This window comes from Rhinoderma darwinii, chromosome 2 (assembly GCF_050947455.1).
Source record: "Rhinoderma darwinii isolate aRhiDar2 chromosome 2, aRhiDar2.hap1, whole genome shotgun sequence".
Classification (NCBI taxonomy): domain Eukaryota; kingdom Metazoa; phylum Chordata; class Amphibia; order Anura; family Rhinodermatidae; genus Rhinoderma; species Rhinoderma darwinii.
This window is the reverse complement of record NC_134688.1, coordinates 74,577,888-74,591,093: the sequence shown is the minus strand read 5'-3', so window position 1 is coordinate 74,591,093 and position 13,206 is coordinate 74,577,888. Positions and strand designations below refer to the sequence as shown.

Here is a 13,206-nt window from a genome sequence, read left to right as displayed (position 1 = left end):
CACCATAAGAAAAATTCTGCAACATTGACTTAAAATATTGCAAGGCAGTGGATACATTTGTACCAATTTTTCCTACATCCACCAGTTTTTTGACAGACATCATTGACGTCATGAGTTGGTCCATTTCACACGACTTTTGTAAGGATGCTATATGTTTTTATGCGCCATGCCATTGACTTTCATTCTAAAAGAAATACCCTATGTCAATATTTTTGGCCTACAGAAAACAAAGGACATGTTACTATTAAAAAAAACAATAGGACGCAAAACGTGGTATATAGGAGCTAACGAGTATGTTCACATGGGTCGGATTTGCTGCAGAAGAATCAGCAGGAAATCAACCAGAATACAGAGGGAATTCTGGCAGAAAGTCTGCACTAAATTGTGTTTGATTTGGGGCATTTTTTTAATTTTATTTTTGCTGAGGAATAGCGGTAAAAATTGCAAAATATAAAAGAAAAACGTAGTCTTTTTACAACTTAAAAACCCCCAAACCATACTCACCTCCCCCTGGCCCTCCCGTAGCGATGTGTCCCTGCTCTCATTGACTGATTTTTTTCAACTCTATGGCCGGTTTTCGATTTGAATCTCGATTTTGTTATTTTTGATAAATAAGCAAAAAAAACAAGACACAAGTCTTGGTGGGGGGAGGGGGCGGGAGGTGCTGCTAGGGACAAGAGAGTCCCATGGTGTGTGGGGAAGATCCTGTTGGCTAGAGGGGTACCATCAGGTACGGTGAGGCACCTGAGGAGGGAGGCATTACCAGGTAGGGAGGCATTACCAGGGCTGCAAGGTACATGGTGGATGGCAAGGCACCTGGAGGGTGTGTGAGCTACATCAGGGCCAGTGATGTGACAATAGGGATGATGAGACAGCAGCAGAGGCATCTGCAGGTGAAGGATGAAAGAAAGGCTTTTTTTTTTTTTTTTTTTTATAAAATGTGCAGTGTGATTAGTGCAACTTTATAATTAGTTTTTATTAAAAATTTGTTTTACTTTTTGAGATACAGCTGTTATGTATTCTCTATACAGAGCAGCTGTATCTAGCGCTAAATCCTGTTCCGCGTTACTGATGGGTTTAGTGAAAGCGGATTGACACGTAGGATCCACCTGTAATCTATCACATCTAAATTATGAATTTAGATGTAATGGATTACAGGTGAATCCTGCGTGACTGAACCCGTCAGGTCTGCGGGACTGACGGATTCAGGTCTTAGTGAACGATACAACTGCTCTGTACAGAGAATACAGATATCTCAAAAAGTTCACACGAAGTATGTTACATGTTATGACTTCCTGCCGGAGCGGTTAATGTTTAGAGGAAAAATGACACATATGTTGAATATGATACACATTTCAAGTGAACGTAAACAGATTTGTAATAATAACAACCCTGTGAATGCATAAGTATAGCTTTGTTCACATCTGCGTCAGGACTCCGTTCATAGCTTCCGTCTGAGTTTTCCATCAGGGGAACCCATGAATGGAACCCTGACTGAAACAAACGGAAACCATAGGTTTCCTTTTGCATCACCATTGTTTTCAATGATGACGGATCTGATGCAAATGGTTTCCATTTGTCACCGTTGTTTAAGGGTTCTGTCGTTTTGACGGAATAAATAGTGCAGTCGACTACAGTATTGATTTCGTGAAAACAACGGAACCCTTACACAACGGTTACAAACGGAAACCATTTGCACCGGATCTGTCTCGATTGAAATCAATGGGGATGCAAACGGAAACCTATGGTTTCCATTTGTTTCAGTCAGGTTTCCGTTAATGAGTTCCCCTGATGGAAATCTCAGATGGAACCCATGACAGCTATTCTGTCATAAATCTAATATACAGTTAGGTCCAGAATTATTTGGATAGTGACACAATCTTCAGAATTTGGGCTTTGCATGTCACCATATTGGATTTGAAATGAAACAACGAGATGCAATTGAAGTGTAGACTTTCAGGTTTAACTCAAGGGGTTGAACAAAAATATCCTGTGAGACGTTTAGGAAATGCAACCATTTATCTACACAGCCGCCTCATTTCAGGGGCTCAAAAGTAATTGGACAAATTAACATTGCCATAAATAAAATTTTGTTTTTTTTTAATGCTTTGTAGAGAATCCTTTGTAAGCAATGACTGCCTGAAGTCTGGAACCCATGGACATCGCCAAACGCTGGGTTTGCTCCTTTGTGATGCTTTGCCCGGCCTTTACTGCAGCTGTCTTCACTTGTTGCTTGTTTGTGGGTCTTTCTGCCTTAAGTTTTGTCTTAGGCAAGTTAAATGCAGCTTGATCGGGTTGAGAATTGGTGGTTGACTTGGCCATTGCAGAATATTCCACTTCTTTGCCTTAAAAAAAACTCCTGGTTTGCTTTCGCAGTGTGTTTTGGGTCATTGTCCATCTGTATTGTGAAGCGACATCCAATCAACCTTGCTGCATTTGGTTGAATCTGAGCAGAAAATGTCACGATCTGTGGATATGTGGACCCACTGGGCTGTACCGCCGTATCAGGATAGAAGCTGGCCAACAGAGGACCAAGTCAATATATAAATAGTCCAAGCACAAGGGTACCTGTAGTGGTTCAGACAGTAGCAATGGCTAGGCACAGATGGGACCTTGAGAGCAGACACCAGACGCGGTGTAACACAGCAGGCGGAACCGGTGGCACAACACGACTCCAACAGGTTTAAGGCACAGGAACAAATAGCACAGGATACATGGTACAGGTAGCAGGGCACAGGAACAGGATAACACTAAGGGACCATTTGCAAGACTAACATAGGAAAACACAACAACGCTCAGGCAATGAGCAAATGGGCAGGGCCCTTCTTATAGTCCAGGACGATCATGGGCTAATTAATGATAATACACATGTGTGCGCACTTGCCCTTTAAGGCAGGGCACGAGCGCACCCTACGGGACAAAGCGGACAAGAGCGGAAGTGAGCGCTGGCATCTCCTGGGGAGGAGATGCGGGCCAGCACTCAGAGAACCATGTCTGCGGCCGACTGGGGGTGAGTAAGCCCGATGGTCCGTGGCCATGGACGCTACAGAAAGTATATCCTTGAACACTTCAGAATTCATACGGCTGCTTCGGCCTTCAGTCACATCATCAATAAACACTAGTGACCCAGTGCCTCTGGCCGACATGCATGCCCATGCCATCACACTGCCTTCACCAGGTTTTACAGAGGACATGGTGGGCTTTGGATCATGAGCCGTTCCAAGCCTTCTCCATACTTTCTTCCTCCCATCATTCTAGCACAGGTTGATCTTAGTTTCATGCTGTTCCAGAACTGGGCGGCTTCTTTACATGTTGTTTGGCAAAGTCTAATCTGGCCTTTCTATTTTTGAGGCTGATTAATGATTTGCACCTTGTGGTGAACCCTCTGTATTTGCTCTCATGAAGTCTTCTCTTTATGGTAGACTTAGATACTGATACACCTACTTCCAGGAGAATGTTCTTCACTTGGGTAGATGTTGTGAAGGGGTTTTTCTTCACCATGGAAAGGATTCTGCGATTATCCACCACTGTTGTCTTCCGTGGTCGTCCAGGCCTTTTGGCGTTCACGAGAGCGCTTTTTTTTCAAGAATATATGTAAAGGATTTGCCAGACACAGCTTCTGTGTCGACGCCCGTGGGCAATCAGTCTGCACCTGCTCCTATGTCTGTGAGACTGACTCGATCTTCCATCACTCAGGATGGCAGGCTTAGGAGTGGGAGAGCCTATCACAGCCTGGCCAGACGGAGCTAGCTCCCACCCACTGTCTATTACTACCGGAACTTGAATAAGGTCACTGTAAGGAACCAGTACCCCCTTCCTTTGATTCCTGATCTCTTCAATCAGGTTCAGGGGGCCCAATGGTTCTCTAAGTTTGATCTACGGGGGGCTTATAACCTTATCCGCATCAAAGAGGGGGATGAGTGGAAGACTGCGTTTAACATGCCCGAAGGTCATTTCGAATACCTCGTCATGCCCTTTGGGTTGTGTAATGCTCCCGCGGTCTTCCAGAATTTCATAAATGAGATTTTAAGAGACTACCTGGGGGTATTTCTTGTAGTGTACCTTGATGACATACTTGTGTTTTCCAAGGACTGGTCCTCCCACATTGAGCATGTCAGGAAGGTGCTCCAGGTCCTTCAGGAAAACAAACTGTTTGCTAAGACCGAAAAATGTGTGTTTGGGGTGCAAGAGATACCATTTTTGGGTCACATCCTCACTCCTCATGAATTCCGCATGGACCCCGCCAAGGTCCAGGCTGTGGCGGAATGGGTCCAACCTGCCTCCCTGAAGGCGTTACAGTGCTTCCTGGGATTCGCTAATTATTACAGGAGATTTATTGCTAACTTCTTGGTCAGCGCTAAGCCTCTTACAGATCTCACTCGCAAAGGTGCTGATCTCCTCCACTGGCCTCCTGAGGCTGTCCAGGCTTTTGAGGTCCTTAAGAAGTGCTTTATCTCGGCCCCAGTGCTGGTTCAGCCCAACCAAATGGAGCCATTCATTGTGGAGGTTGACGCCTCAGAGGTGGGAGTGGGTGCTGTCTTGTCCAAGGGTACCAGGTCCCTCACCCATCTCCGTCCCTGTGCCTACTTCTCCAGGAAGTTTTCGCCCACTGAGAGTAACTATGATATTGGCAACCGCAAACTCTTAGCCATTAAATAGGCATTTGAAGAGTGGCGCCACTTCCTGGAGGGGGCTAGGCACCAGGTAACAGTCCTTACCGACCACAAGAATCTGGTTTTCTTAGAATCTGCCGGAGGCTAAACCCGAGACAAGCTCGATGGGCGTTATTTTTTACCAGATTCAACTTTTTGGTCACCTAAAAATATTAAGGCTGACACACTGTCGCGTAGCTTCATGGCCAGCCCTCCTTCGGAGGAAGATCCTGCTTGTATTTTGCCTCCAGGTATAATCATTTCCTCTATTGATTCTGATTTAGTCTCCGAAATTGCGGCTGATCAAGGTTCAGCTCCCGGGAACCTTCCTGAGAACAAGCTGTTTGTTCCCCTGCAACTCCGGCTAAGGGTACTTAGGGAAAATCATGACTCTGCACTATCTGGCCATCCAGGCATCCTGGGTACCAAGCACCTCATTGCCAGAAACTACTGGTGGCCTGGGTTGCTTAAAGACGTTAAGGCCTACGTCGCCGCTTGTGAGGTTTGTGCTAGGTTCAAGACTCCCAGGTCCCGACCAGCGGGCTTACTATGTTCTTTGCCCATTCCCCAGAGACCTTGGACCCATATCTCCATGGATTTTATCACCGATTTGCCTCCATCTCAAGGCAAGTCGGTGGTGTGGGTTGTAGTAGACCGCTTCAGTAAGATGTGCCACTTTGTGCCCCTCAAGAAACTACCCAATGCTAAGACGTTAGCTACCTTGTTTGTCAAACACATCCTGCGTCTCCATGGGGTTCCTGTCAATATTGTTTCTGACAGAGGGGTACAATTTGTGTCATTGTTTTGGAGAGCCGTCTGTAAAAAGTTGGAGATTGATCTGTCCTTCTCCTCGGCTTTCCATCCTGAAACTAATGGCCAAACGGAGAGGACTAATCAGTCTCTAGAACAATATTTAAAGTGTTTTATCTCTGACTGTCAACATGATTGGGTCTCATTCATTCCCCTCGCCGAATTTTCCCTTAATAACCGGGTCAGTAACTCGTCAGGGGTCTCCCCCTTTTTCTGTAATTTTGGGTTTAATCCACGGTTCTCCTCCGTTTCACCTGGTAGTTCCAACAATCCCGAGGTAGATGTCGTTCATCAGGAACTGTACACAGTCTGGGCCCAGGTTCATAAGAACCTAGAGGCGTCCCAGAGCATACAAAAGACTCAGGCAGATAGAAGACGTTCTGCTAACCCCTTGTTTGTGGTCGGGGATCTGGTGTGGCTATCTTCTAAAAATTTGCTCCTTAAAGTCCCGTCCAAGAAGTTTGCTCCCCGGTTTATAGGGCCGTATAAGGTCATTGAAGTCCTTAACCCTGTCTCCTTCCGACTGGAGTTGCCCCCATCTTTTCGAGTGCACAACGTCTTTCATGCCTCCCTCCTTAAACGCTGCTCCCCGTCCTTGGCTCCCTCAAGGAAACCTCCGGTCCCTGTTTTCACCCCTGAGGGGGTAGAATTCGAGGTGGCCAAGATTGTGGACAGGAGGATGGTCCAAGGCTCCCTCCAGTACCTGGTCCTTGAAGATGATACGGGCCTGAGGAGAGGACTTGGGTAACAGCTCGGGATGTTCACGCTGGGGTATTGCTCAGGAGGTTCCACCTTCGTGTCCCCAATAAACCAGGTCCACCTAGAAAGGGTCCGGTGGCCCCTCATAAAAGGGGGGTTACTGTAAAGGATTTGCCAGACACAGCTTCTGTGTCTACGCCCGTGGGCAATCAGTCTGCACCTGCTCCTATGTCTGTGAGACTGACTCCATCTTCCACCACTCAGGATGGCAGGATTAGGAGTGGGAGAGCCTATCACAGCCTGGCCAGACGGAGCTAGCTCCCGCCCTCTGTCTATTTATACCTGCCTTTCCTGTTCCTCCTTTGCCTGTGATTCTTCTATGCTTGTTTCCTGGCTTGCTGCGGCTGCTTGTACTACTCATCCTCTGCTTGTTATTGACCTTGGCTTTCTGACCACTCTCCTGCTCAGCGTTTTTGTACCTCGTTCTCTTCCTGGTTTGACTCGGCTCGTTCACTACTCTTGTTGCTCACGGTGTCTCCGTGGGCAGCTGCCCTGTTTCCCTAGCTTCTGTGTACCCTTGTCTGTTTGTCTGTCTTGCACTTACTGAGCGTAGGGACCGTCGCCCAGTTGTACCCCGTCGCTTAGGACGGGTCGTTGCAAGTAGGCAGGGACTGAGTTGCGGGTAGATTAGGGCTCACCTGTGTGTCTCCCTACCCTGTCATTACACAGTCAGTACATACATCGATGGCACCAGTGATGAGGGTTCTTAATAATAGCAGAATGAAAACATTGCAATCCCTTACCTTGCATTTTGTTAGGTCACATGACGCAGCTGCCATTTTTTTTTTACCCTGGACAGAACATAAAGGTTGTTATCATATGACGGACACATTTCCTGATGTGGGAGAAATATGTGAGGGAGATAGCAACACGAACAAACAGCAGCGGATGTCCCATTTTTCTCTGTCACTGTTGAAGGAATATTCCCAACTGAAACATTTATGGCAAATTCCCGGTAGCTGGGACCCTAATCTATCAGACATTTATGGAATATCCTGTGAATATGCCACAAATGTTTCAGTCGGGAATAACCCTTTAATGATAGAATACAGAGGATTTTGTACACTTGGCAGCTGACTGCGAGTATATAAAAATACGTTTCTAAAATTTGGCATATATATTGAAAACGGGTCGGCGTTGGTGGAAAATAATGGTTAAATTGGCAGAAAGCGCTAAACTAAAGTGTCATTTATCTTGAAACCAACATAGACCTTGCATTCCTAAGGGCTAAAGTCAATCATATGATCACGCTCTACATACAGATCTGCCTGGCACTGCAGCACACAGGCTGGGAATGCAACCGCATATATAAAGCCTGAGAAACACCATGAACACTGTCTCTGACCACCTAGTGGTTGTAGGTGACACTTCGCTTTTCCAGGTCAGACATGATGGGGCTCACACATCAATATTGTCGATTGTTCAAAACGTCACATTGTTAAACCACCATAAGAAAAATTCTGCAACATTGACTTAAAATATTGCAAGGCAGTGGATACATTTGTACCAATTTTCCCTACATGCAACAGTTTTTTGACAGATATCATTGACGTCATGAGTTGGTCCATTTCACACGACTTTTGTAAGGATGCTATATGTTTTTATGCGCCATGCCATTGACTTTCATTCTAAAAGAAATACCCTATGTCAATATTTTTGGCCTACAGAAAACAAAGGACATGTTACTATTAAAAAAAACAATAGGACGCAAAACGTGGTATATAGGAGCTAACGAGTATGTTCACATGGGTCGGATTTGCTGCAGAAGAATCAGCAGGAAATCAACCAGAATACAGAGGGAATTCTGGCAGAAAGTCTGCACTAAATTGTGTTTGATTTGGGGCATTTTTTTTATTTTATTTTTGCTGAGGAATAGCGGTAAAAATTGCAAAATATAAAAGAAAAACGTAGTCTTTTTACAACTTAAAAACCCCAAAACCATACTCACCTCCCCCTGGCCCTCCCGTAGCGATGTGTCCCTGCTCTCATTGACTGATTTTTTTCAACTCTATGGCCGACTTTCGATTTGAATCTCGATTTTGTTATTTTTGATAAATAAGCAAACAAAAAAAAAAACAAGACACAAGTCCTGGTGGGGGGAGGGGGCGGGAGGTGCGGCTTCTTTACATGTTGTTTGGCAAAGTCTAATCTGGCCTTTCTATTTTTGAGGCTGATTAATGATTTGCACCTTGTGGTGAACCCTCTGTATTTGCTCTCATGAAGTCTTCTCTTTATGGTAGACTTAGATACTGATACACCTACTTCCAGGAGAATGTTCTTCACTTGGGTAGATGTTGTGAAGGGGTTTTTCTTCACCATGGAAAGGATTCTGCGATTATCCACCACTGTTGTCTTCCGTGGACGTTCAGGACTTTTGGAGTTCACGAGAGCGCTTTTTTTTCAAGAATATACCTAACTGTTGACTCCTAACATTTGTGCCATCTCTCTGATGCATTTCTTAATTTTTTTTAGCCTAACGATGGTCTGTTTCACTTGCATTGAGAGCTCCTTTGACCTCATGTTGTGGGTTCACAGCAACAGCTTCCAAATGCAAATGCCACACCTGGAATCAACTCCAGACCTTTTAACTGCTTAATTGATGATGGATTAACGAGGGAATAGCCCATGCAGCCCATTAAATAGGTTTTGAGATAATTGTCCAATTACCTTTGGTCCCTTGAAAAAGAGGCAGCTACATATTAAAGAGCTGTAATTCCTAAACTCTTCCTCAAATTAGGATGTGAATACCCTCAAATTAAAGCTGAAAGTCTGCACTTTATGTAATCAATATGGGCTTACTGTATATTCCATATAAACAGCTAAAATGCCAAAACTTGTGTCACTGTCCAAATAATTCTGGACCTAACTGTATATTTTGATATATATTTAATCTATTTTATAGTTGATTTAGGGAATATAGAAAAATGATAGATTGAGCAATTTTTTTCCCCCAAACTCCCTAAGAAGAATGAGAAATGTAATCTAATTGGTGGATATGGTAACACTGGGTTTTTCATTTGCAATAGTTTTTTTGTTTTTTTTTCATAAACTACATTTTTATTAGGAATTTTAACAAATACAAAAGCAAACAAGCCAAAGAAAACATCTCAATATACATACATGTTATTATTTGCATTGTCTGCAGTTCTCCTAGGTAAGACATTAGCATGTTTCAACATATTACACACACACCTTATCTGCGAAATTCACATCTCAAACTATAGGCATAATCTCTCCCTAATAAGGTCTCATCATAAAAGTAAATCCAAGGCTTTGTGTAAAGTGTGTGATATCATTCCAAGTCTCACGAAGGGAGGAAGGAAGAAAGAAAGGGAAAGAGAGAAGTGAGGAAAGAGCAAGGAAAGAGATAGAAGCCCAGAGCTAGAAGACCTGAGCCACCAAAAGACTCCCTGTGTCCCACTCACCCAGTGGGGACAAAGAGAGGATGGACTGGGGAGGGAAAAATAGGATTCCCCTCTCCCAGACTGAAGCCACTGTAGTAGCAGACTGCTCCTGACCGACCCCTCTATGGGGGGGGGGTTCCGCCTAGCCATTTAGCAAAGTGTGGACCAGATTTGAAGGACGACCATGCACTCCACAGAGAAAGAACTTTACCAAAGCGATCACTGTCCTCTGCAACCAGAGATTCCATTCGACATAAAGAATCCATCTCCGCCACCCATTCGCCAACTGAAGGCGGCACAGTAGACTTCCAATGTCTAGGAATAACTGTTCGTGCCGCAGTCAAGAAATGCCGTAGTATCCCCTTCTTAATACTCGGCAAAGGGCCCGGAATTAGGGATAGCAAAGCTATCTGAGGAGTGGGCACCAGCGGTGCACCCTCCACTTCTGCGTAGATTTCAAAAATCGCTTTCCAGAAGGTCTGCAATACTGGACATGACCACCAAATGTGCAACATTGTTCCGGTCTCAGTCCCACACCGCCAACATAAGTCTGACACCTCAGGGTACATTCTGCTTAGAATCTGTGGGCAACGGTACCATCTAGTCAGTATCTTAAAATTATTTTCCTGTGCATGGCAAGCCACAGGCATTTTGTGAGACAGAAAGAATATTCGGTCCCAATCTGCCAGTGACAGGGTTACTCCAAGTTCTCACTCCCATGCGCTGACGTTTGCAGGAGGCTGGTCATCACAGGCCTCTAGAAGTAAGGTATACAGGTTAGATATCACCCGAGCCGGAGGCTCGGTTTGAAGCAACAACGACTCAAATGCAGTGCTAGTGACGATATGCATCCCGCCCGGTAGGGCCGTGCAATAGTTTAAGAGTCTTCCTCAGTGAGTCTATGGACCAGATGAGTCCATAGAATAGTATATGAACTCACTGTATGGATGTGCGCTTATTCATTCTGATCAGAATGCAAGATTATAGGGCCGGGTTTACGCAATTTAGAAAAAATCAGTGCAGATCCCATTAAAATTTGTATGTTTGAACATGCAGATTTACATGTAGATTTTGCCATGGATTTTACCCATAATAGTACTAAGACTGAGTATCTCAGCAAAAACCCAAGAAACATGAATCATTGAAGGGGTTCAATGGGTTAACAGTTCGTGTGCATTGCACTGACCGAACACTAGGTTAACACCATAAGTTTGGACAATCCCTTTTTGTTAGAAGGTTTCCTGATAATAAGATGATCATAGGGAGGCCAGTGGTCAACTACACATTGTGAAGGCAACTGGCAGCAAGAGTTTAATTTCCCTGCAGCGCCACCACAGAGTAAATGAAGCATTACACAGTTCTAAGCAGGGCCGTGTTAGGGGGGGCAAACTGGGCAATTGCCCAGGGCCCCCATCCCTAAAGGGATCCCGTTCTACAGCATTGCTGTTCAGCTGCCCGTCCTTGAAAACAGGTGGGCGGGTAGATGAAAAGCAGTAACAGTCCGGTAGAGAGTCTTTACCATAGAATCACAAAAACCAAAAAAAGAGACCCTGGTAGTCGGCAGGCACATTATAAACACATAGCAACTGGATGCCAACCGGCAAAAGAAAACTATTTCCAACTACCATGAACACGTTAAATTATAAATCTTTATTAAGATATATAAGCAGATAGACGAACCACATAAATTGATTAAAGAGTACCATGCACGCTGCTAGAGTAGGATCTATATAGAGCAATGCTTAATAGATATGTGTATTAGTAGTAAGCACTTAAGATAAAAGTGCATTGGAAGCCAGCGGCTGCAGAACGCTATAGCTACACTAACTGCTAAATAACGGTGGATCTAGCAACAGGGCACGTAATTAAAATTCAAAAAAGCCCCCCGACATGTTTCACTACATATGTAGTGTCCTCAGGGGTACAGGGCTTAATGACGGCCACAGATTTCCTGTTGTTAAATAGGCCAGACGTACTGAGCAGGTAGAGATTCCATGAGAAGCAGCCAATGGAATTGCTGCAGACGGTCGAGCCCCCTACCGTGTAATGGACACAGGAGCAGACCAATAGAAATTGCTACTGAAGTGACCAGTGGTAAGACGTCCATCGCGCACGCACAGAGGTAAGTGTATGAACGGCGTCTAAGTATAGCAATGCCAAGATACTTAATGATTTTAGACATGCTATTACTGCGCATGCGTTAAAACTGGCTGACTATCAACTATGCCAAGAAGGAAGACAACGACTCCAATCAAGAGGCAATGAAATGACTCAAACACAGGTATTCAATGTACATACACAGACATCAGTCCATGAACTTTTTGGGGAAAACAATTAGCCCCTTTGTATTTTCGGAAATCACCAAGGAATAAATACTACAAAAGATAAGAATAGGGAGGGATAAATGGAACATAGGAAACCACGGAAATTGTCCGTCATACTTATAAGGTTCTGATACAGTTGAAAAACAATTAATAGATAGTATAAGACATCAATAATGTACTAAAGTGGTGATGCTTAACACAACCATCACCATCGTAAAGAGGCAAAGGCAGGTCAGGAGAAGAAGTCAATATTAACATAATAACATATTTATGGTTATAACCATCTGAGTAACTGAACACATCAATTGATATGTGTATATAGTACTGAAATGCTTGGAAATTCTTCTCCTCAATTCCTGAACAGTTTTGCCCACATACAATTTTGGACATATTTATTTTGTTATGTAAATAACTCCATACAATTTATTAACTGTCAAAGCAGTGATCTTATAAATTCTACCGTCTGAGGGATTACAGAAATTCTTAACAGTAGGCATAAATGGGCAAAGGGAACATCTTCCACAGGAATGAGAACCTATAACCGGCGATTTAAGGCAACATTTTGATACAGTAGATAGTTTAGAATAATGACTATGCACAAGCTAATCGCGCAGATTTGTACATCTTCGATAGTTAATATTAGGCGTAGTAGAAATGGCATCACAGAGATCTGAGTCAGCACGAAGGATAGGCCAGTATTTTTGTAAAATCTTAATAACCTGAACAGGCATCAAAGGTACCAAGACATCTGATGCTAGGGGAGGACTGAGTGTATTTCCGACTATGTCTAATATCGGAGGAGGACTGAAGGGTGTTGCGACTATGGTCATATAAAAGGTCCTTTCTGTCTGTTGCTCTGGCATATGCTCTATGTAGACATTTCTTCGGGTAGCCACGTGCAAGAAATTTAGAAAAAGAGAGTGTTACATTCAATTTGAAAAGATCGCTCATCCGAGCAATTTCTCTTAGCTCTCAAGTATTGTCCTATTGGAATGACCCTCTTTAGAGCGGGAGGATGGAAACTTCCCCAATGTAAAAAGCCATTTGTAGATGTGGGTTTACGAGAAATATCAGTCTGGAAACCACCACCGGGTTCCAGAGAAATCTTGAGATCCAGAAAGATAATTTCTTTGTGATGTATTTCATGAGTAAATTTCATATCAATACAGTTATTGTTGAGTATAGACATGAAATCAGTAAATAAAGTAAGATCCCATCACACAGAATAAGAATATCATCGATATATCTTCCACAAAA

At 43.9% G+C, this 13,206-nt stretch overlaps 1 protein-coding gene across 2 annotated transcripts in view; it reads right to left on the bottom strand.

Annotated features, from left to right (window-relative positions):
- The window catches only part of ATP7B (ATPase copper transporting beta), a 127,516-nt gene that overhangs the window by 105,842 nt on the left and 8,468 nt on the right, over positions 1–13,206 (bottom strand). The gene's annotated exons all lie outside the window — the stretch shown is intronic.